A 26,313-nucleotide genomic window follows, 5' to 3' on the forward strand; every position below is an offset into this window, starting at 1 on the left:
ACCATGAAAGTGGATTGATATCCTTTCACTTTAAATGTCCAAGCCCTCAATACTTCTTCAAAATGAAAGAGCCATTTATGTGTGTGTTGTTCAGTTTAGTTCACTATATCTGATGCTGCGACAACAGTATGATGAAAAGTACTCAGCTCTACACTGGAATGGCCAAATGCAGATTAGGTCACAACTTTACATAATGTTTCCATTCAGGTGTCAAGCATGACCCTGAGCTTCCAGTCACTTCTCATTTTAATTCAGCACCTCTCTCTCTCTCAAACCAAACTCCCTGATCTACTACAGCTTTCTAATGAAGCTTAAGAAAGGGCACACCATCTTTCAACAAGGCACTTTATGGCCTTCTGGGTTCTCAACATCATGATCAACCATTTCCGGCCATGACATCTGCCTCCATTTGGTTAGTATTCCTTTGCACTCATTGATTTTGACTCACTGTCTCCTTTTTCCCTCTTCCAGATGGCAGCCGCCATTATTGTACCATTCACACCTCCTCTGGACACATCTTTCATTTCTTTGGTTTCTTTGGCTCTGTGGCATCAACCCTTTTGTCAATGAATCCCACCTGTCATCCACATCTTCCTTTTGCTCTTTTCCTCACACTTCCCTCTTACAGTTCCTTAAAACAGATGACGTTTTTAATTTCCCATTTCCATTGAGAAAATCAATGATTTAACACCATAACTCAGTATTTATCTCCAGCAAGACTCCTTGACCTGCCTTGTGTTTCCAACATTTGTTGCTTTGCTTTCAGATTTGCAGGAAAAATAATGTACTTTATATTTTTGCTTGTGTGCAGAAATGTCTATCCCTTGTTACTATGATGAATAACAGAATATTTTACATCTACTGACTAAAATCAAGACCAGCACTATTTTATATTCTGTCAGCTCTACAACACAGTAAAATTTATTACTGTATCTTTTGCTCGATATTTGTTTCAGTGATATTCATCACTCAGATTAGTGATAGGACTAGTAAAATAAAAATTGCACTGCAACCTTTGATTATATCTGGAAGAAAATCAAAGTAATAGGTAGTTTTGCTTTTTATTTAATAATTGCTTTTTTTTAATTTAAAAAAACATTTTATTTGCTATGCACTGTATAATGTAAATTACAGAGAGAAGCCATCGGATGTAGGTCATAAGGAGATAATGCATGTTGCACACGTAATTCTGGTTTAAACATATACCTGCAAGTACCATTTCTCGTCACTCGCATAGACAGTACAATATTCCCAATTAAGACAGATTTTCAATCGTGGAAGAATGAAATTTCTTTGGTAATTTGTTTACCAGACACAGATGGATGTTGTAATTCTTTCAGCAGTCACAAGAGTTTGATTCTAAAGGGGATATTGGCATTACATTTTGGAATTGCCACAGATGCCAGGGCAAGTTAAATGTTAAGACCCAGATTGATATTAAACCGAAAGGAGGACTCTTCTGCAGAACGCCCCGATTTTCCCTGTTCTCGTCGAGATCTGATTGAATCCCGACTGCATTTACAACCGAGAGCTGCAGTGTCAATGGGGCTTCGCCACAATTGTCATCCAAGTGCACCTTATGCTGCTTTTCGGCAGACCTCGGCAAACGCATATCACTTCTAGTCATAGTGATCCTACCCACCACTTCTGTTAGTACTGCTCTTAAATCTATGACATACAAACACGAATAAAAAACCGCCGGAAAGCCACATCTTATAGTTAAAGAGATGAGAGACTGCCTAGCAATGATAAAATAGCTTGCACACAATGCTTACTTATACTGCATGTTTATTACTTGTAGCTCTGCGCTCTGCAAGCAAGCCATTCCTTCATATTGAAACGCAAACGGGCTTAGGGTTAGGAGCAAGATGCAAGTATCATGCATTTGCAGGACTCCAACAGGTGCTCGCCAGCATGATCTGTGTTTCTGATCCCGTTAGCTCTAAACTGTGCGACAGACAATGTCCACGGCGGTGTGATTCAACAGGAGTGCCCTGGTGCCGAGACAGAAGCATTTATTGAGGAGACTCTCCAGGACAGATAACATTGGATGGTAAGGAGGCGCCGTGAAGATCGCGACGCAAAAACCTATGCTCGATCCTTTGATTTGAAGTGGACATTTGATTGGAAATGCCAATGAATGTAAAGATTTGTGAAAGGGGTAGCAAAGACCGCCTATGCGGTGGGAGGGGATGAGTCACTACGTTCAGCAAAAATGTAAATCGAAGGAAAACTGGCACGTATGAAGATTAAAATAGGCATCAAATACCTTCACGCACAGGGGATGCACGAGTCTTCGCAGTCATGATGGATAGGGCTGCTTTTCCCAAAGCCAACTTGGTGCATCAGAAATGGATCAATACTGCCACCTAGTGTCGTAACTGGATTTGGTAGCTTGAGAACTCGAACAGTTTATGATCGAATACGGTAAGGTGTTTTTTTTTGAAAACTCATCCCCTCCCCCAAGGTTAAAAATATTGAAAGAAAAACAAAAGCTTAAAACCGTATTTAACTTCCTAACAACGCAGAGTCTTCTTCAGCACCACCTGGAAATGCCCGCCCTGACCGTCTTGGTTAAGCAGGACTCCCGGGCTGAGCTGCCTGTTAAGCTGTGCACTGCATTAAAAACACATGCATTGATCGTGGGCAACTCTTTTATTCGCCTGAAGCAATAGATTTAAAATCGCTGCAGCGTGCTGAGCTTACTACGCACCGTCTGTAATGCCTGGGAGTGGGCGCTGGAGAAGACCAGTGCTCACGGTACATTTACAGTGTTAAAGGGAGTAACATGAGACGGAGGTGACAGTGAGCAGTTGAAGGAGCCACTCAGATAACTTTAAGTCAAATTCAGACAGATTGCAGTCACTGACTGCACGTAACTACGAAATTACCAAATTTGGGGGATTTAGCAAACCAATTCTGGTTCTCCCGAAAACAAACACCGCAGCCTGACAGTGACCACAATTGACAGGTATTCCCAGTGACTAAGGCATCCATCGGACATCTCCTGCTTATTTTCTCCTACACCATTCTGCGGACCAACTTCACAGTCAGTGGACATTGACAGAGCTAATTGTAACTAAATATCTTGGTTAATGGCTTTCTGCTGCGGCAGTCTGTCTAGTTTGGCATCAGCTGAAGTCAGCTCTCCCACGTCTCCTGTTCCTGTGGGCAAACAGTGCATTCTCCCCTACGGCTTGAACACCCCGGGTTCACATTCCGGGGACAATTTGGCTGCAGACATGAGATCCTTGTCGAATATATGGGTCCTGAATGGTGATAATAGCCAGATGTAGCCTGGTCCACAGCACTCACCTGCCCTATTGTTTTCGACAGCAGAGGGGTTAATTGCCCTACTGAAAGACACAGAACTGAACGACTATGGCCAGGGTGCCTTGGCGTCAAACGCATTGAAGAAAAACAATGCATTAACCTGGTGCAGCATCAGAGGGCTCCAGGACCATGATGGGTCAAGGACTGGCATTCCTTCCAGTTCATAGATGTGGGTGCAAGATTGTCACTTGCTAGTCTGGTAGCTATTTTCCTAATTAACCTGTACAGTGATGTTGTTGTACACCCATGGAACAAGATTAGATTAGATTAGATTCCCGATAGTGTGGAAACAGGGCCCTTAAGCCCAACCAGTCCACACCAACCCTCCAAACAGTAACCCACCCAGACCCATTTCCCTCTGACTAATGCACCAAACACAATGGGCAATTTAACATGGCCAATTCACCTGACCTGCATATCTTTGGACTGAGACTTGAAGTCTCCTAGTTCAGTGGTAGGGACACTACCTTTGCACCCCAGGGGTCCATTTTGGCAGCCTGCTATCACCAATGGTCCCCTACACTGTCAGGCTCCTGGCTAACTGGAAATATGCTCAGTCCTCTCCATCACTTTTCCATCAGAAATGGGAAACCTTCGACTGAGGCAAACAAGCCTGGAGTGAGTTGTTTAATGGACATGTGTATGGACAATTGAGTTATCTAATAGATACTGCTGGCAGTATCTTGAAAATATCTAGTAGCAAAAAGCATGCTGGTAGCAGAGTAGAACACAGCTCATGCTGAAGTATAGACACTGGAGGCAGATCTGTATTAACATACCCCAGTAACTGTCTTGCTTATATAACTCCTGAGTCAGCTATGTGTGGATGGCAAAAGGCTCCCTTGGTAGTTCAACAGGTTTTTCCTCTTCTAACTCATTGACTAAGCCTGGTGGCATGCTCAGCATTAGTACTGTCTGCAGTTTCAGGGGCACACTGAGGACAATAGGAATGACACTGTGTAGCAGAGCAAGGAGAGCCAGACTGAAGAAAAACAGCAAAAGGGTGTCAGAATATTTTTTGAAAAAGCAGTTCTCATTGCAACTGGGTGTCCAGCAAATTAAGACCTGTGTTGCAGAAGGGCATGAATGACAGGGCATGGAAATAATTTAAGCTTGTCAGCTTTTGAGTTATTATGAAAGTCGTTCCAAGTTCAGCATGCATTTGCCAGAACTGGCAGTAAAATGATCCAAATGGATGAAAATAACAATTAAGGCTTCTTCCCCGGTTGCTCCACCAACCTACTGCTGCTCAATTCCATCGAGTCCAGATGCTGGACTGACAGAGTACCGTACTGTACTATCGGAGGTGCTGTCTCTCAGCTGTAATGTTAAACCAAGGTCACATCTGCCCACTTGAATGGATGTGAATGTTTTATTAGTATTACTTTAAGAAGAAAAAGAGAGTTCTTCATAGTGTCATGATCAAAATTTATCTTTCAACAGATTTCATTAAAAATACCCAAATTATCAGGTAAGCATTATATCACTGTGGTCCTTGCTTTCTATAGCTGCAATTTTGTTTACATTACAATTTGTGACTGTACTTCAAAAGAACGTAGTTGCTATAAAGTGCTTTGGGACATTGGGAGATTGTGAAAGACACAGCATTAATGCTGGGTTTTCATTTTAAAATCTTCCTCAGAAGACTTTTGCTGGAGGATTTTGGCTAGGGACCAGTTTTCATGCACCTGGCATATTCCAAATAGCTATCCTATGGAGCCAGTCTTGAGTGTTGCAGCGTCTAACACTTGGTGGCCAATGTTTGTTAAATCTGTGAACAGTACGTGTTCAACATATATATCATGCTAATTAATTAGACATGGTTGCTAAACATGCCAGTGGCATAAATGCTTTTAAATCTGCAGTAAATCTTATTTTCCCATCATTCCTGTACTTGTTAATATACAATAGGTGCTCATTCCTGAACATTTTCAAATGAAATTTCGGGTCTTTGTTCCCCAATGGGTCACCCACACTATCTTTGATACCTCCTCCCATATTTATTCAACCTGGAAACCCATTCTCCTAAATCAAGATTATTTCGAAAACATGCCGGTCTTGACTCTAATTCTCCCTTTATCCAGCTTGTTTTCTGTATTCTCTGCACAGTTACGTGAATCACCTCGTTTATGTCCATTGTCAAGAGCCAACTGTAGCAGAGCTGAACTCATGTCATCGATGAGAACATGGGACTGGGATATCATAGCTATGACAGAAACATGGCTGAGAGAGGGACAGGACTGGCTGCTTAATATTCCAGGATATAGCTGTTACAGGAAGGATAGAATGTGAGGCAAGGGAAGAGGGGAGTGGCATTTTTGTTTAGGGAAAACATTATGATTGTACTGGGAGAGATCATTCCTGGAGAGTTGTCCAGTGAGGCTGAATGGGTGGGTCTGAGAAATAAGAAAGGAGTAATCACCCTGATAGAATTGTCTCTAGGCACCCAATATATCAGTGGGACATTGAGGAGAAAAGATGTAGGAAGATCTCAGGTATCTGACATTATAACAAGGTTATAGTATGTAGGGGACTTTAATTTTCCAAACATTCACTGGGACTGCCAAGTGTGAAGAGCTTGGATGGGGAGTAATTTGTTAAGTGTGTTTAAGAAAATTTTCTTATTCAATAACTTGATACCCCTACCAGAGAAGGAGCAAAACTCAACTTCCTCTTAGGAAATAAGGTAGGACAAGTCACTGAAATGTTTGTGAGGGGGGCACTTTGGGACCAGTGATCATAATTCTCTTAATTTTAAAATAGTTATGGAGAAAGGATAGGCCTGATCTAAAAGTTAAATTGTAAATTGGAGTAAGGCCAATTTTGACAATATTAGGCAGAAATTTTCAAAAGTTACTTGGGGAAGGCTGTTCACAGGTAAAAGGATAACTGGCAAGTGGGAGGCTTTCATAAATGAGATAATGAGAGTTCAGGACAGTATGTTCCTTTTAGTTTGAAGGGCTGGGCTAGTAGGTGTAGTGTACAATGGATGACTAGAAATTTTGCGGCTCTGGTCAAGAAAATGAGGGAGGCATATGTCAGGTACAGAAAGCTGGAATACGGGAGAGTAGGAGTACAATTAAGCAGGAAATCAGGGAAGCAAAAACGGAAAAAGCTTTGGCAAATAAGGTTAAGGAGAATCCAAAGAGATTCTGCAAGTACATAAAGGGCAAAAGAGTAACTAGAGAGAGAATAAGGTCCCTTAAAGATAATTGAGGCTGAGAAATCATAGGAGATGGTGAAATATTAAACAAATATTTCACGTCAGTATTTACTATGGAGAAAGACATGGAGGCTAGGCACCTTGGACAAATAAATAATGATGTTTTGAGACGAGTCCACATTACAGAAGAAGAGGTGCTGGAGACCTTAAAACTCATAAAGGTAGGTAAATCCCTGGGACCTGATCAGATGTATTCCAGAACGTTGTGGGAAGCTAGGGAAGAGATTGCAAGGCCCCTTGCTGAGATATTTGTATCATTGACAACCAAGGTTGAGGTGCTGGAAGACTGGAGGATGGATAATGTTGTGCCATTATTTAATAAAGGCTGCAAGGAGAGGCTAAGGAACTTTAGACCGGTGAGCCTGATGTTAGTGGTGGATAAGTGGTTAAGGGTTATTCTGAGGGACAAGATTTACATGCATTTGGAAAAACAAGGACTGATTATGGACGGCTTTGTGCGTGGGAAATCATGTCTCACAAACTTAATTAAATTATTTGAAGAGGTGACCAACGAGATAGATGAAGGCAGATTTGAAGGCATTGTCGACATGGACCTTCAACGTGGTTCTGCATGGTAGACTGGTCAGTAAGGTTAGATCACATGGGATCCAGAGAGAGCTGGACAACTGGATACAAAATTGGCTTGATAGTAGGAGACAGAGTCTGGTAGTAGAGGGTTGTATTCAGCCTGAAGGCTTATGACCAGCAGTGTGCAGCAAAGATTGATTCTCGGTCCACTATTGTTCATCATTTATACAAACAAATTGGGTGAAAATATAGGATGCATGATTCGTATATTTATGGATGATGCCAAAGTTTGTGGTATAATGGACAGTGAAGAAATTATTTAAGAGTACAATGAGATCTTGATCAGCTGGGTCAGAGGTCCGAAGAGCGGCAGATGGAGTTTAATTTAGATACATTAGAGATGTTGCATTTTGGTAAGACAAACCAGGGCAGGTCTTATACAATTAATGATAGGTCCCTGGGGAATGTTGTCAAACAAAAAGATCTAGGGATGCAGGTACACAGTTTCTTGAAAGTGGTGATGCAGGTAGACAGGGTGGTGAAGAAGGCATTTAGCACACTTACTTTCAATGGTCAGGGCATTGAGAAAAGGAGTTGGGATGTCATTTTGTGGCTGCATTAGACATTGGTGAGGCCACTTTTGGAATAGTGCACACAGTTCTAGTCACCCTGCTATAGGAAAGATGTTATTAAACAGGAAAGAGTGCAGGAAAGATTTACAAGGATGTTGCCATGATTAGAAGATTTGAGTTATAAGGAGAAGCTTGATAGTCTGGAACTTTTATCCTTGGGGCATCCGAGGCTAAGGGGTAACTCTCAGGTTTATAAAATCATGAGGGGCATAGAGAAGGTGACTAACTAAGGACTTTTCATCAGGATAGGGGAGTCCAAAATTAGAGGGCTTGGTTCAAGGTGAGAGGGGAAAGATTTAAAAAGAACCCAAAGGACAATTTTTCGCACAGAGGGTGGTGCATGCATGGAACAAACTGCCAGAGAAAGTGGTCGAGGTAGGTACAATTGCAACACTTGAAAGGCATTTTGGACATTTTGGATGAGGTTTGGAAGGATATGGGCTAAACACAGGCAAATGGGATTAGTTCAGTTTAGGATATCTGGTGAACGGGTTGAACCCGAAAGGTCTGTGTCTGTGCTGTATGATTGTGTGATAATTTTTGCAAGGCACAAATGTATCCTTCATTATAAACATTATACAGAAAAATCAATTTTAATTTTCAATTTCTATTTTTTTCAACAAATTATTGGCAAGTAGATAAGAAGAGTAACTACACAAATAAGTAAATTCCTGAGAGCAAAAGTGAGAATTTAATTAGCATGAATCTGATTTTGAAATGAAAAACATCATAGTTTTCCCATTTTTGTCTTTGCCTTTTTTCTATTCATTCCTATTTCAGTCCTTCAGCTTCTTGATGTATACAGATTTTGAAGTCTGTTGTTTGTTGCCAGTTCATCCTCTTGGGTGCAACTGTTCCTTTTTCTTGAATTAAAAAGTCATTTGCAACACTTTGCTGTTAACAGTTTTGTGCAGAACTTGCTTTGATTTGTGCTGGTCCAAACAGATAAGATATTTTCTCCTCAGAAAGTTTGAACTTGCATCCACTTCAATCTGCACATTTGTTAAAATGTGCCAGCGTAACATAATTCAAGGAAGTGTTGTTGTCCCACACATCAACACTAGCACATTTCATCAGTATTAAATTCAAGGTACCTCTATATTCATTAATATGCTACACACAGACTTTTTGCTGTAAATTGTCAGAGATATTAATTAGATGAGTTGAATTATATTGGATTTACTGAGATGCTATTGGTGAACTATGATCCAAATGGAGCCTGATGCAATAGTCAATGTAACTTATTGAAATTTGTAATAAGATTTAATTTAATTGTTGCTGACCTCACCCTTATGTACACGCATGTTCAGTAATGCTTTTAGTTCATGGGAAAAAATAAACCTGCCATGTTTAAGATAGGTCAGAATTTAGCTTAAGATATGTTTTTATTTTCCTGTTTGCATTGCAACCTGGAGTCAACAGAGCCTGAGATCATTTTTACAATGCTTTCCATGGAAGTGTGCTGCCAAAGTCTTCCACATTTCTCTGACGGAATTTTTTTATCAGAAAAGTGCTCGCATTTTGTGTATATATCACTCGTACGTATACATAAATACAGTTTTTAAAATTTACAAATGATCATGCCACCCTTTGAGTTTTGTGTAGATTGTTAGAAATGCTCACTGAAAGACAGACTGGAACTAGCAGCCTCCTTGTTAACTGTATGAACTTAAATCTGTCGCCCCCTATCAGATGAAGCAGCCTTTACAGTTAATTTCTCAACAAATTCGTCACCTTTAAAGAAAAAAGCTTCCTTCCAGTCTTGAAAGTGCTGATATGTTGTCACAGGCAATGAAATTCCTCCAGTGACTTAATTTATGTGCAAATTGTGGCACAGTCGCAGCATTCTTGCCTCTGGGTCAGAAAAGCTATGGGCCAAAAGCTCAGTCTAGTGAATTGAATGCAAAGTACAGGCTAATATCCCTGTGTTGTATTGGCTGACTACCCTTTTGTATAGATCTCTGACTCTAATTATCAAAATTACAGGGGATTTGCATTGGAATTCTGACTATTATTTATAACTCAATCAATATGCCTAACATAGATAATCTGGTTATTAACTTAATGTTGATTGTAGGACCTGCAAATTGGTTGCCATGACTTCCACATTTCAACGGTGACTGTACATCATTGACAGCAAAGTGCTTTAGAGTGGCTTCAGGTCATGAAATAAGTCACATAAATCCAAGTCTGTCTTTTTCTTTGTTCAGTTGTAAGCCTAACACCAAAGAAACAAGTCTTACAGCTGAGACTGATCTGGTACTCCACCACAGTTCACCTGTTTTTCCTTTCGGCAAATTTGAATAGGTAGTGATCACAAGCAATATCCTCAGTCAATTTTCTCCTCCATAATCTAGTAGCAGTGAAGTCAAATTGCAACAGCCTACATTGCTGTGATCAGCTAGTTCAGCACAAAGCGGGAATTGAATGTGGGACGCTTTTGCTTAATAATACTCTGCACTGCTTTGTAACACACCACGTGGTGCACTTAACTGTTTTCCCATCAGAGGACCAGAGGGCTGATGGCTTTTTCTTCTACCTTCATCAATTGTGAGACATCCTTCCAATAACTATCTGTGCAGGGATGTTAAAGTAAATTCCCGCTTACCGGTTTGCCTTTATTAAGTACTATCATTTTGAGTTGTAATGCATACCTTCTCCATAATTGCAATGAAAACAATATTATAGAATCAGAAAATGGTACAGCACTGAATGAGATCATTCAGCCCAACATGGTCATGCTGGCTCTCTTCAAGAGAAACTCTGTCACTTTCCTAACTTATTTCTCTCTTTATTCATTGTTAAAAAATCTATAATTTCTTCACTTTTACTAGAGCTTTGTCAGTATTTTCAGCCATGATAAAGACAGGTGAAAAATGTGATCTTTGTCCCTCTGACTTATCATCCAACTCCATGTCCAGATCTTTCTTTTGGTCAGAAATGTTACTCACTTCTCAATTTATTGTTGTTTCACTCATTTTATACATTTTGAATTCCCATTTATTTTAGAAGTCAGTATTTCTCATCCACTCTCTTTTCCTCTCTGATTTTCATTTACCATTTTCTCCTGAAACTTTTATTTTCAGTTTTGTTCGATTGAGTATCGTCAGTGTTTTTCTGCTTCGTCTTATAGTCTATTGCTTTCATCAGCCAGGGAGATCTAGCTTTGGTTACCCTATCTTGTTCTTCCTGAGAAAATAACTCAATTGCACTATTGTCTTTCAAAGGGCAACCCATTGTTTTGTTAGATTTTCCCTGCCAAACTTTGATTCCAATTTACCTGGGCAGGTCTGTTTTGTCCCACTGAAATTTACCCTCTTCTAATTTAGTATTTTTTTTTAAATTGCTCATTGTTCAAAGGAATTCTGTGAACTTATGAATCCTCTCTTTTCCATTGGGAATCAAAATCTTATGATAAATTGACTGCAGTTCCCTAAATGTTCCTTGACTGACATTTGATCAATCTGACTCACCTCATTTCAGAAAGTGAGATTCAGAAATGCGTCCTTCCACATTGTCCTGAAGCATAATGATGAAAAAAATTATTCCCCTAAACACACTTTTGTAAATCTTGCTCCCCTCAGCTCTTTGCTGTGCAACTATCATAGTTCATACCGGTATTGTTAACATCCTCATTGTAAATATTCTATAGATTTTGCAACCTTAAAAATATTTCAGAGTTCTCTGTGTGAGTTTGGAGTGCAAAACAAACAAATACACAGAGTTAAAAAGTAAATAGATATGAGGGATAAGGGATTGGACATCTACCTGATTGGTTGGCAAGAAAATAAGCTTCTCCTTGTACAAGGAGAAACAGAAGTTGAAAGAGTTTTATATAATAAACTGCACAGGGTAATGCTAAGGCAGCTGAAGAAAAGGGAGATAAATATTTGGAATGAAATGAGTAACAGGAAGGGGTTGTGTAATCCTCTTGGAGGTTTGAGACATATAGTGAGATAAGGAAGTAGAGGAATTCAAAAAAAAGAATGAGGCAATTGAATTGAATCTGTTGAAATTGGAGGCAATATAGATCAGTGATGACAAAGGATAATGAACATATAGGACAATTAAATGCAACAGATATTTATATAAGTAGAAGTTCATGGAGAACAAGAGCCCATCTACAAGTTATTTGGAAAGGTCTAGGCTAAAGGTTGCAGTGTGAGCAGAGCAGTGTTGCTGAGGTGGATCCAAATGTAAGTGATGTTTCAAAAGGGAAACATCACAATGAAGACTCACAACACCTGGGAATGCTACAAAATTAATGTTTTATGATTGAACCTAATAGTATTTGACCCAGAGACAGTGAAGGAATGATGATATATTTCAGGATGGTGAATGGCTTGGTATTCCCTCGTATCTGCTGCCCTGGTCCATCTAAATGGAAATGATTGTGGGTTTGGAAGGTGTTGTCTAAGGATCTTTGGGGCACTTCTGAGGTGCGTTTGTAGGTAGTACACGGTGCTGCTACTGAGTAATATGTTTTATACCTGTACATTATGTCAAGCAAAAAATTAAAACTTTAAATCAACAATACTGAATTAAGTACAGGCTTAAGCTATGGTTTGATACGCAGAATAAATAGCGGTATTGCACTAAACTGGAAAGTCAGGAGACAATTTTAATTGATTGAAATTGGCATGATTAGAGCAGGAACAACTTCAAAATAGGAATGCTTAACCACTGATGTGTAAAGTGTTGTCTACTTTTATGTGAATATTAATTACTAAATGTATGTATGGAGTTAGATCATGATGATATCACAATACATAGAATTGGGACTTGAATGTGCAGGGATCCAAAGATCTCTTTCCAATATATAGTTTATACTTAACAAAGCTTGTTGGTGTTTGCTGACAATGGTGTGGATTATCTTCTATCAGTTCAGTGGCCACTTATTTATGAATATCTGACTTAAAAATGCTCGTATTTACGAACACAATCTCATAAAGGGGTGTAATTGTAAAGACCAAACATATGAATATTTCCTGTACTTATAGATGGCTCCTTTATATTATTCTGCATTGTTTCCCAATTAGAATACAAATAAGTTGCAAACAGACTCCAGATTGGAACCCATTCGCAACACAGGCACTGTCTGGAATTCAGGAAGTTCTTACTGCACAATGATTGGCTAATGGGCAGTTATCTAGGGGAAAGCCAAAATACCAGCCTCCTTCAGACAACTCACCTCTTTAAATGTACAAATACAGATCTTGTGATATGCAATACACCACAATTGCCATTTTAGATGAGAACTGGTCAGTGCGTGGTCTGTACTCCCTCCAAGCGTTTTACTGGTTGCATAACCAAGATGATTAAGAGAATGTTGATTGTTTATTGTTGATGTAGAGCAAGGAGAGGTATCAGTGCTCCACTAATGATGCTACTGTCCTGGGCTGCTTCTGTCTTTGATTACAAAACTGCTACCCTCCCTATAAGATTTATCTCCTTGCTATTCCTGTTGCCTCTGGGCTGTCCAATATTGAATCAACCTGAATCCAGCAATCTGTACCATAAAACTTGTTTAGCAACTGAAACTTTCTGGTTGCACTGAAATGCAGCTTAGATTTCAAGATGGTTCTGATTTCTTCACTCTATAAATGGGTGGGATGCTGGAGGAAAAAACAGATAAAATCAACATTGCTCCCATCTGCTGTCTAAAATAAGTAATGAAGTCTGTTTTTAAAATAGCAAAGAATTGGGAGAATAGATTGTTCTCAGTCTGAGTGTAATACAAAAATAAGGCCACCATCCTAATATAGTATGTAAATAGGAAGAATTGGCAGTTGTGGATTGCTGCCTGATTTACACCTCCTCCTATTTTCTTGTCTATTGATTTCAATGCAAAGAAATATTAGGTAGCAGACATGATGAGCAACCAGTCTGCTTTCACTGACTTTCTATCAGGGCTGCAAATAGAACATAGAACATAGAACAGTACAGCACAGAACAGGCCCTTCAGCCCACGATGTTGTGCCGACCACTGATCCTCATGTATGCACCCTCAAATTTCTGTGACCATATGTATGTCGAGGAGTCTCTTAAATGTCCCCAATGACCCTGCCTCCACAACTGCTGCTAGCAACGCAATCCATGCTTTCACAACTCTCTGTGTAAAGAACCCGCCTCTGACATCCCCTCTATACTTTCCTCCAACCAGCTTAAAACTATGACCCCTCATGTTAGTCATTTCTGCCCTGGGAAATAGTCTCTAGCTATCGACTCTATCTATGCCTCTCATTACCTTGTATACCTCAATTAGTTCTCCTCTTCTCCTCCTTTTCTCCAATGAAAAAAGTCCGAGCTCAGTCAACCTTTCCTTATAAGATAAGCCCTCCAGCCCTCCTCTGAACCTGCTCTAAAGCATCCACATCTTTCTTATAATAGGGCGACCAGAACAGTCTTATAGGGAGGGTGGCAGTTTTGTAATCAAAGACAGAAGCAGCCCAGGACAGTAGCATCATTAGTGGAGCACTGATACCTCTCCTTGCTCTACATCAAAAACAGTCTTTCAGTTCTTCCAACTCTGCTTTCTTGGGCATTCCCATCTCGCTTCATGTGATCATTGGTTGCTAAGATTTTAGCTTCACAAATGCAGTGTTCTTGAACAAAGAACAAGGAAAATTACAGCACAGGAACAGGCCCTTCGGCCCTCCAAGTCTGCACCAATACACATCATCTACCTCAACCTATTGCCTATTTTCTAAGGATCTGTGTCCCTCTGCTCCCTGCCCATTCATGTATCTGTCTTGATACATCTTAAATGATGCTATCGTGCCCCACTCAGACCACCTTTCCCTTAGCATTCATCATCTGCTCCCTGCCTCTCTTCCCCTTAGTCATGATAACTTCATTGTCTAGTTACTTACAGGCTTTAGTTACTACCTCCTTTCTGTCCACTAACCTCCTCATTTGGTTCCCATCCCTCTGCCACATTAGTTTAAACTCTCCCTTACAGCGTTAGCAAAAGCACTCCCAAGGACATTAGTTCCATTCTGGCCCAGGTGTAGACCATCCAATTTGTAACAGTCTCACCTCCCCCAGAACTGGTCCCAATGTCTCAAACATCTGAACCTCTCCCTCCTGCACAGTCTCTCAAACCACGCATTCATCCTGCCTATTCTTTCATTTCTACTCTGGCTAGCACATGGCACTGGTAGCAATCCTGAGAATACAGAGGAACCTCGATTATCCAAAGGAGGTGGGCAGGCACTATTTCGTTCAGATAATTGATTATTCAGTTAATTGATTCAATGTCTTTCCTCTGGGGCTCGGAGTTTTCTGTCAAGTCCGCTTCCCTTCAGGAGACGCACATCATACCCCGACCACCTCCAACCCCATCCAACACTGCCCCCCACCCCGACCCACCCCCAACCCCGACTAAAACTGGCCCCTGCCTGCCCCCCAACTCCATCCAACACCATCTCCTCTGGCTCTGGCCCCTGCCTGCTTCCCCAACACTGCCCCCGCGCCCCAACCCTGTCCAACACTGCCCCTCATACCACCAGCCCCCACACCATCCAACACCGCCCCCGCCCGGTCCCAACCCCATACAATACTGCACCCCCGTCTGCCCCCACCCTCTTCCAACACCACCCCCTCTGCCCCCTGCCCTCTGCCCCATTTAACTCCCCACCCACCCCTGAACCCCTGACCTCTCCTGGGCGGCCGAACTGGACACCAACAAGACTGCTGCTGCTGCTGCCTTTTGGGGGTGAGTCTCTACATCACGCGCACACATACCTTTTTGCTCTAACTTTTTGACAGGTTCCACCTTTGCCATGTACAGGACAATGTTGGAGAGATTATCTAGGGAAGGCGGGTTTAGGGTACACCCCTCTGTAGAACTCCAGGAAAGGTGTGAGGAGAGAGAGAGGGGGTGAGGTCAGTCATCTGGAGACGGTACCTGGGCTCCCATCAGTCCCGGATTGTTCTCGGCAGCATTTCAGTAAATGGAGTTCACTTTAAATCACTGTAAACAAAAGCCGCGATCAGTGTTGGAAACACATCTTTGATGTAATGCTTCTATCAGGGCCTCGAGATCTCCTTCCGATAATCCAATATTCGGAAAATTGATATTCGGATAATCAAGATTCCTCTGTACTACCTCTGAGGTCCTACTGTTTAACTTGGCTCCTAACTCCTTAAATTCTGCTTGTAGGACCTCCTTCCCTAACCTCGTCCCCCTCCCTTTTCTTTAAAGTCATCCATACAGTATACCATTTTGATTAAACTGTTGATAACTTCTTTACAAATTTCCTTATTTTACCTGGATTATTGCTCTGTGCAATACTGACTCACAGAATCATTGAATTGTTATAGTGCAGAAGAAAAATGCATCAGTTCTGTTACTTGGTCCCATTCTCCTGCATTTCCTCCATATCCTTGCACACCAGTATTATCCAAGTAATCATCATGAATGCTTCATATTGAACCTGGCTCCATTATATTTCCAAGCAGTGCACTCCATCCCCTAACAACTCACTGTGTGAAAATCACATCACCCTTGCTTCATTTGAGATGTTCCTAGTGCTCTGTAAGCACAATCTGTTGATGTTTGAAGTAGGAGCACAGATGAAGCAAAAAACAAATTAAACAGAAATACAATCCAAAAATACATCAATACATATTCGTTTTGTGGTGCACATTTGATGAAACTTAGTTTCAATCTGACATTGAGCAAATACGAATTCATGTAACTAATTATTGTTTCTGAGCTTGAATTCAATGAGGAATACATTAGGACAACATCAACATCAATTACTAATTGTTTTAATAAATAATTGCCTTCCATGATTGTCTATATTTCTGCTTGTTACATATAAACTGCACACAGCACCTGTAATATTTTAAAATTGCAGATTTTATGAATTAATGATGAATTAAGGAGAATTGATCTACTGACCAAATTCTTTGTATGTGCTTTTAAACATTTCAATCTTTGGGCATGGTGTTAACAAGGCTAACATTTATTGCCAGTCTCTATTTACACTTCAGAATATGGTATTAGGTTATCTTCTTAAAGGACTGCAGGCTGTGAGTGTTCCCACTGTGTTCATAGATATTTGGACCAAAGGATAATAAAGGAATGATCATGCATGGCCATGTCAGGATGGTGTGTGAGATAGGAAAGAAGTTAGAGATGCACTGTTCCCACATACCTGCAGCTCCTTTTGCCATATGAAGTTTTGCTTTGAGATTGCAAATTTCTAAAATTTGCATATTATCAGTATGATAGAAAATAAAAGATAAGCTGTTATTTCATGCTGTTTTCTTCTGTGTTGCAGCCAAATATGTGAAACTACCTTCCAAACTGCAAATTCCCTCATCTCACAGCTTTTAACTCTGTTTAATCTCAGGCTGAGCTTCCTTAAAGCAACCATACCTCGTGACCTTAGTACTGTTTAAATACCACTGCACCTCAAATAACACAGTGAGCTGATATTCCTCAACCGTTGTAGCACATCCCCACCACAACTCTGGCAAGCATGTTCCAAAAGTGCTGGAGATGAAGTCATTTTTCTAGCTTGAACCCAGCTTTTACATGGATGGCTCCATGTAGCTTTATAAAACCAATGATAAGTAAGGAGTGGGAAATCAACTTTTCTGGGAGATTTTATTTTCATCTTCCCAGCCCATGAAAGAGTTGATTATGGGCTAGATCTGCAAAGAAGAATAATGCTGATTAAAAATAACGAATAGAGAATGTATGAGTACGTCTGCCTTTGTCTGGAGGAGGGAAAACTGACAATTCCCAATGTGACCACATATTCCAGCTTCTGGAAAGAGATCAGCACATGAGATGAATCCATCTTGGAGACACAATGCTGCAAATTTGGGAATAGTTCCTGTCCCTGGAAAGTTTGCTGGAATCACCAATGGATGTTCGTACAGGAGGATATGTTTTGCTTGGATCATATGCTTATGGATTTCCAGGGTAATTATGTGTTTCCTTGTACAATGCTACTATCATTAATCATTTTGCAATGAGCAATACCACTGGAAACCTATGAGTGTTGTGAAGGATCTCCTATGTCATTGTTCATGGGAACCAAGAGGCTATATTGCTGTAGGGGGGACTGCGGAGAATGGAGCAGATGTGACAAACCTAGTCCTGAAAGAATTTTGTAAACTGTTTGTTTGAATGTGTTTGGAAGCAAGGATGTATAAAGATCTTCTGATAGGCTTTTTTAAAAATAAGTTGTTCTCCTATGCACATTCACTCACATACCACAGTTACAAAATAAATAAACCTGAACTCTCTCTTGGGAAGTGACAGTTATTGATCTCGACTGTCAAATGGGTACACTTGCCCATTTGTTTAGTGATATTTTTTCTTATATAGTTGGCAAAATATCTCTGTAACAATATTTCACACTATAAAAGATACCACTTAAACCTGTCTCCAAACTTAAATAAGGGTAATCATCACAGAATTTATTTATCTATCCTCAGAGATTGTTTTCCCCCATTGCCTTGTGTAAAATACAATCACAAATGAATTCTAGAATGCACCAGAGAAGATAAATGAGGTTTTAAATTGAACATGTTAATCAGTTATGCAAAAAACAGCTTTTTAAAAAATTTAACCCCCACACTACCGCCTAACTGCGGTAGTGCTTATTTTTTCCCCAGCACCCATGGTATGTGTGTGCAGGTGTGAGACACAGTGAAAGACACAAAGTGCACAAATCTTTATTCAATTTCCACCACCAGGAAGATAGGAAAAGCAGTGACAAGCAGTGCCCTTCACATCAAAGGGCGATGCTGTGTGATCAAAATAGTGAAGGGGAGGATAGGGACTAAATCAAAATAGAGTTGGAAGGGGAAATAATGCACTCCGCTCCCTGCGGCGCCCACCTTTCCCTGAACAACTCCAGGGTGTTGGTGTTGGTGGACACCGCGTGCTCCTTCTCCAAGGACACCCGGGCCCTAACATAACCGCGGAAGAGGGGCAGGCAGTCGGCCCTAATGACCCCCTCCACGGCTCACTGCCTGGACCTGTTTATGGCCAGTTTGGCCAGGCCCAGGAGCAAACCCACGAGGAGGTCTTCAGACCTGCCCTCCCTCCTCCGTACCAGGTGCCCGAAGATCAGGAGTGTAGGACTGAAGTGCGACCAAAAGCAGAGGAGGAGGTTTTTAAGAAAATCAAAAAAGGAGTACAAACGCCCACACCCAATGTACACGTGGTCCACGGACTCCACAGCACCACAGAACAAGCAGTTGGGCTGGGAGTCCGTGAACCACCGCAATCTGCGGTTGCAGGGGACTGCTGCGTGCAGCACCCTCCATTCCAGATCCCCGAGAGAAAGGGGAGGCCTCCCGCGTAGAGATCCCTCCACTGGAGATCCCCACCGCCCGGTGGCAAATGGGCACGCCAAGGCGTGTCCGGACGGTGGATGAGGGAGAAGAGGTGGACGGTGTGCAGCAGCAGTCTATACATGGCCCGCCTTTTTACCCCCTGGAAGGGAACAAAATTAAAATTCCGGAGGCGGCTCAGGTTGTGGGGCACAGGCTCCCACGAGAAGTATGGGACCTTGGGGCCAATGTGAAATTCTGTGTTGGCTGGGGTGAGCGCAGACGGGATCCCACCGCACACCTGAGCATCCTCCAACTGGTGCACTACGTCAGGTCCGAGCACTGCCGTTTTAAGGCGTCGGATGGCGGTGGCCACGTACCGGACGTCTACCGCTGCCCTGCTCGCTATGTCCTGCTGCAGCGTCCAGCCCAGGCCCCCGGCACCCAGCACATCCCTGACCCTGGTCGCCCTCGCTGCCACAGCCCTCCCCTCCGACAGCCACTCGAACCCGCAAGTACGGAGGTGCGGATTCCTGAGCAACGGCTCCCTGACAAACAGCCGCTACTCCAGCCGGAGGGTAGGCGCAGCACGATTCGACCATGTTCCAGACAGTGATCAGGTCCTGGTAAAAGACAGGCAGCCAGACCTCCAAAACGTCACGGTCGACGAACAGGAGCTGCGTGTCGTAGTTGAAATTACGCCCCTGGCGGAAAAAATACGTCGCTAGGGCGCACCACCTAGGAGGAGGCTCGACATAAAGGTATCGCTGCAAGGTCTGAAGGCGGAACATCACGACCTGGGTGCGGATGCACACCAGTGACAGACTGCCCTCCTCAATAGGGAGACTCAGAACCTGCGCAGCGACCCAGTGCATCTTTTTGTCCCAGAAGAAGTCGACCTACGTTCTCTGGATGTCAGCGACAAAGCCAGGAGGAGGGACCAAAGTGACCAGCCGGTACCACAGCATGGCGGCCACCAGCTGGTTTATGACCAGCACTCGACTCCTGTAAGATAGCACTCGGAGCAGTCCTGTCCAGCAGCCTAGGCGAGCCGAGACTTTGGCCTCCAGCTCCTGCCAATTGGCCGGCCAGGATTCCTCGGCCGGGCTGAGGTAGACCCCCAGGTAGAGGAGATGGGTGGTACTCCAGCTGAACCCCCGTAACTCCTCCGGCAGAGAGTCCACCCATCACAGACCGACCAGTAGTCCGGAACATTTGGCCCAGTTGATCCTGGCGGAAGACACTGCCGAGTACATGGCCTAGCACTCGCGCATCCTCCCCAGGTCAGCCGGGTCAGTGGAAGTGAGGAGCACGTCGTCGGCGTAGGCCGAGAGGACCACCCTCATGCCCGCGCCGCGCAGGACCAGCCCCGACAACCTCTTCCGCATGAGGCGCAGGAAAGGCTCCACGCACAGGGAAAAAAACTGCTTTATTTGCTCAATTCAGAACTTTGACATTGGCCCCAATAACGGCAAAGATGGATGAGCAATTAAACCTGGAAATCAAGAAGTTGCTGATGGAATTGGGCCATTCTGTTGTTAGTTTCATGAGGCTAGCATCTTTGTACCTGACTCCCCAGTCAAATGCATGGGCAGCATAAAGGTCCCATACTTACACTGTGTTTAAATGAACTCACAACAAAAAGTTAAGTCATTTAAAGCATAAGTACCAGTTTAACAATGTAATAAGTGCTCATTACTGCCAGTCAACCTCCCTGCACTGCAAGTTAGCTATTATAAGTATGGAGTCTGATTTCTTCAGGTTTAATTGTGATTGGAGATATTTTTAAAAATTAAAGTGATGATGTTTAACATTGTACTTCTACTTTTTTCCCTCTCTCTTGTTAATTCAAACTTTTTTTGTGTGTCTGATTTGATGTGGATTCAGTCACTTTAGCTTGTACTCCCATATTCATACAGGTGGTCATTTTGTAATCCTTCCAACTGATTCATTAATTAGGTATGCATTTGCTTAGCTTTCCTCGCTCAGCTATCGCTTGTAGGCACATTGCACTTTCTATCTTGCAGTTTCGCAACATGCTATATGAATTATCATGGTGATTAAAAAATCAAATGCAGAAGCAATAAATGACAGCTGCTTATAAATACAGAAAATGTTAGAAATACTCAGCAAGTCAGGTAACATCTGTGGAGAGAAAAAATGATCTTTTGCCCCAAATATGCTACTGACTTGCTGAATATTTCCAGCATTTTTTGTTTTTTTTTATTTCAGACTTCCAGAGTGTGCAGTATTTTGCTGTAGTATTCATGGTAGGTGATGCTTGTTGATTGATAGCAGGAAGCGTAGACCACTGTCCTTATTTCAGTAGCTGAAATTATTGAAGACTTTATCAATTTTCCTTTTTTGATGTTTATACAAAATAATGTTTACTAAAATATCACATTCAAAATCATCCCAATGTTTAGCAATTCTGCATTGTTGGAAGGACAGGATAGGTTTACAAACAACAGGTTTACATGGAACAGAGAACAATACAGCGCAGGACAGGCCCTTCGGTCCTCGATGTTGCGCCGACCTGTGAACTATTCTCAGCTCGTCCCCCTACACTATCCCAAAATCATCCATGTACTTATCCAAGGATTGTTTAAATCTCCCTAATGAGTTGACTACATTAGCAGGTAGTGCATTCCATGCCCTTACCACTCTCTACGTAAAAAACCTGCCTCTGACATCTGTCTTAAATCTATCACCCTTCTTCAAAATCCTAAATCAGATAAAAGACGAATCTGGACGATATATTCTGATTAAAGCCCTTATAAATGGAGAGGAATATGGGATTTTAAATTTGTACTGCCCCACGGCACCCCTTTAAATTTATAACGGAAGCCTTCTCAAAATTGATGGCTCTTGGTGCCCGTCATACACGGGGGAGACTTTAAGGTTTGATACAATCTAAGGAAAGACAGTGTTGTATTTAACCGTTGAAGAAATAAAAAGTAGCCAATCTCATAAAGTATAAGTTTGATAATTTTTTTATTTGTTTGCAATGGTTTTGCATGGTTTCATCAATCCAAGCCTCAGACATCTCAGGAGGATAGATATGGTTACTGTAACGTTCCATCCACCAGAACATTCGGGATGCTTTGGGTAGATTTGCCACTGACAAACATTTGAACAGCTGTTAGTCTGGAATACTGATACCATATGGGGAAAGATGCCCACAAAACATTTTAGATAAAAAAGGCTTTTTTTAAAACAATAAATCAGTCTTATACCATATTACGTAATAGTTAGTTACATTACGTTTAAAATGTACAACTGTCTTTGGACAAATGAAACTTAAGACTAAATAAAAATTGCTACTCCAGCTACATGCTGTTCACACTAAGGATAACACCTTGAGAACTGGTTAGGACACACGGACAGCTGGTTAGTTACTACCAGCAACATTCTTTATTGGTGGAGCTTATGTTGTGGTTTCTGTTAACCCTTTAAGGACCTTATTTATACAACAGAAGTCTTCATTCAAAAATGTTGATGGAGTTAATTTAAAGAAGATGCTATTGTATAAATCTTTTTAACTGGTGTTTTGTACATTTTGCATTTTTTTCAAAAATTTCTTTGTTCAACCTCAACTCAATAGAGAAAGCAAGGTGGTAACTAAAATGATTTTCAATTTTGCAAATGTAGAGCATTCTTGTCTTCCTTTCGCTCTTTAGTGGTGACAGTGATTTGCTGATATCTATCCTTTGATCATAAACATTTTGAAATTTATGATTGATTCGTTTCTGTTGTTGGTTAATGTTTTGTGCATTTTCTTGGTTGGGCATAAAGCTATACAGCATTCAAACAGTTCCTCCTATATCTCTATGTCTATAATGATCAACAAACAGCAAACTACACTAACCCAATTTACCTGAACTTGATGCAGAGCCAACTATACCTTGGCATTTCAAGTATTCATACAGATGCTTCTTGTGAGAGTATCTGCTTTGCCCACTCTCTCAGAAACCACTTTCTCCTCACCTTAAACTTATGCCCTCTGCTCTGAGACATGTTACCATGGGGAAGAGCTGCTCATGATCTACTCTGTCTGTACCTCTCAATCATTTTGTACACCTCAATCAGATCCCCCCTCAGCTTCTGCTCCAAGAAAACCAAACCCAGCCTATCCAGTTTAAAATAGCTCCACAGAAGCCAGTATTCCATCACCAAGTCACCCTTTATTTACATGTGGAAAGACTTTGACTCTGGCACTGCTTCATCAGAGTCAGCACGCTTTGATGCTCCTCTTTTTATCTGTCAGCCAGGGCTCCCTGATGGAACCGTGTTAACAGCCCCAATAAGGGAACTCATATTATATAGGTCCACCTGACTGACTTCATTAACAGTACTACATCCCTACCCGTTAAATCTGAGGACATAGGCCAGCCTTTTATTCTTGGAGAGACTCCTGGGGCATTTTAGCACTGGATCAGAATCCTCTGACTCACCATCTGATACAGATGGTGTATAACACAGGGGACCTCACCTTTTGTGCCAGGAGTGCCTCAGTAGAAATTCATTTTCTTCTTCTGCTGGCAAAGGCATCAATGCGGCTATAACCATCATGTCCACCTCAGATTCAGAAGTCTCATCAATGCCTGATGGATAGGGTGAATCTACGGGTTCTAGCAGCCTTTCTGACTGCTCTGAGGAGTAGGGAACATTTTGCTCTGATATCGTTTGTGTGTTCACGGCTTTCAAATGGTCCACATGCTTGTTCAGAGTCATTGCACAGACCCGAACATTATATGTCACTGATCCTGACCTTCCATCAACCATGCCTCCTACCTGTGGATGGCCATTTCTGTGGTTCTTATGCTGAACCTCATCCACAGTAGTAAACTGGTTAATGGAGTCTTTAGTTCAATACTGGCATTCCTCATTCCATTTCACCCTCTTCCCCACATCTGGGAGGATCAGATTTAACCTGATGTGGAGTCTTCCTCTCAATAGCAACTCTACTGGTTGCATTTGGGATGGTCCTATAATCAAAGAAGAACTGGGGGACAGCTTGGTATCCAGCTTGGTTTGAACTGCTGTTTCTGCCCGGCCATTGGATGATGCATGGTATGGAGTTGTCCTTATTTGATGAATCCCAATGGACTTTAGAAAATACTCAGATTCCCTGCTGATAAACAATGGTTCATTATCTGTGACCAAAACTTCTGGGAGTTTGTGTTAAAAAAGATGCATACAGTTTTTCTATTGTGTTTGACTCATTAACTCTATGCACATCCAACCACTTTGAGTGGGAGGCTACAATAGTCAACATGCAACCCAGTTGAAGGTTTGTCTGGCTTTTGTCAGGATCTGGGGCACTGCTCGTATTAATGTTTGGCCTTATTGGCATTATGGGCACTACCCCACCTGTGCAGTTATGACTGCAACCAAGCCTGGCCATCAGATCTAACCTCTCACCAGCATCTTCATTTTGGAGACTTGGATGATCCTGATGGGGTTCAGCTAGCTCTGTTGGCAACCTTTGGTCAGGACAATCTGTCATGCCCTGAATAATAATATGCTGTGCTCTACTGGGAGCTGGTGCCTCTGGATCCAAAAAAGGTTTCCAATCTGGTTGTGACGGCCCTTCGGATTTACCCATCACCACCAGTTGTTTCACTTTTGACAGGACCAGATCTTTCTCTGTCCAAAGTCTGATATCATCAGCTGACAGTAAATGTGTTCAGAAAATTTAAAACCATTACAGATTCTTCCACTGGGGGTAATATTGGTGGTGTGTCTGCCAGTGGGTAGTTCTATGCATCCACATTTGCTACTTAGCCTGCCAGACAGTGTTCCAAATTATACTGAGTATTAGAGCCCACCACTGAATTCAACCTGAAGCTATGGATGGCACTGCCGTGTTCTCTTTAAGTTGATCTGGTCTGGGTTTGTGGTCCACATGAGTATTTGTGGAACTTCCTGAGTCCAAATATGACTGTCAATCCTCGTTTCTCTGTCTAGGGGTATTTATACTTTGCATTAGGCAAAGTCTAGGATGCATATGCCACTGAGCGTTCCTTTCCATTGAGCTACCTATGAGCTAATACCACCCCAATGTCTTATGGGGAGGCATTACAGATCTCACTTGGGAGATGTCGAGAACTGTTTTTTTACTTCACTGAAAGCTTTGGCTTAGCAATGAAACCATTTCCAAGGCTAAAACTTTTTAAAGGACTTGTTGCAAAAGTCCCTGAATGGAGGCCAGCTTGTGTATGAACTTTCTGTAATAATTTACCAGCCCAAGAAATGACCCAAGCGCCTCTGGATGTCATTTAACTAAATGGCAGCCTGAGGTAGACCATAAAAAATGTTCTCCATCATCCACTGAAAAAGTGAACAGGCTGATAATATTCCAAATGCAAGTCCCATGACTTACCTCTGGGAATCCTCATCGAAATGCAATTGCATGTAGGCTTGGTTCATGTCCAACTTTATGAAAGATAGCACTCCCCCCACTCCCCAACCCCAACCCCCACCAGCTTTGCATATAATTCCTTTATCTGAGGGATTGGATTCTTATCCAGCTGCAAAAAGCAATTTTTTGTTTGTTTAAAATCCCCACAAAGGTGAACTGACCAAATGACAAGTGATGCCTATCCCGCAAACTGGACTTTTCTCCTGATTTCTTCACTTTCCAGCCCTCTAATTTCTTCCTCTGCATTTGCCTGCGGGCCTTGCAGAGTCATGGAATTGCTTCCTGGTCAAATGCAAGGTGGCCTTGACTCCTCTGATAGTCTCTAGGCTGGAAGACGTCTGGGTTGTTCATTAGGGCTTCATTCAGGCATCCCTTTTCTAATTGAAAAATATTAAGTAAATTGAGGTGAATCTTTCTCAATCAATTATACTACATCAAGCTTGGACCGGAGTCTTTTACTCCAATCAGTGCTAAATGAACCAACTGATTTTCATAAGAGACTGGAACTGAAGTTATACCTTTAATCTGTAAAGATTTCCCAAAATAGATTCTCAGTTTTGCTAAGATCTTGTGAAAACTTAAGAGCTGGAGTTCAGAGTGAATCTTGTTAAAGATTGGTTCTGCAATCACTGATATGACCATGCCGGTATTGGCCTCCATTAAAACTGGGTGACCATTTAACCAGACACTTATTTTGATTGGTTATGATTTGGTAAGCAATGTAACTGTTCCAAATCCCAGATGTAAGTGGACTTTCCAGGGTGTGCCGGCCTATGTTATCTCACAGTTTAGGTCGAGTAGGACTCTTGAATCCGTATACTGGCAGCAACTACAATCACTTGCTGGCCCAGATCCTGAAGAAAATTTTAAGC

At 41.9% G+C, this 26,313-nt stretch overlaps 1 long non-coding RNA gene across 1 annotated transcript in view; it reads left to right on the top strand.

Annotated features, from left to right (window-relative positions):
• The first annotated feature begins 1,188 nt into the window (after positions 1 to 1,188).
• LOC148139915 (uncharacterized) overlaps positions 1,189 to 26,313 on the top strand; it is a 133,290-nt gene continuing 108,165 nt past the window's right edge. The window contains exon 1 of the long non-coding RNA XR_015753234.1: positions 1,189 to 2,427. This is a non-coding gene — a long non-coding RNA (uncharacterized LOC148139915). The remainder of the gene's footprint in view (positions 2,428 to 26,313) is intronic.

This window comes from Chiloscyllium plagiosum, unplaced genomic scaffold (assembly GCF_037043375.1).
Source record: "Chiloscyllium plagiosum isolate Xiang-an unplaced genomic scaffold, Cpla_swu_hap1 HiC_scaffold_36, whole genome shotgun sequence".
NCBI lineage: Eukaryota > Metazoa > Chordata > Chondrichthyes > Orectolobiformes > Hemiscylliidae > Chiloscyllium > Chiloscyllium plagiosum.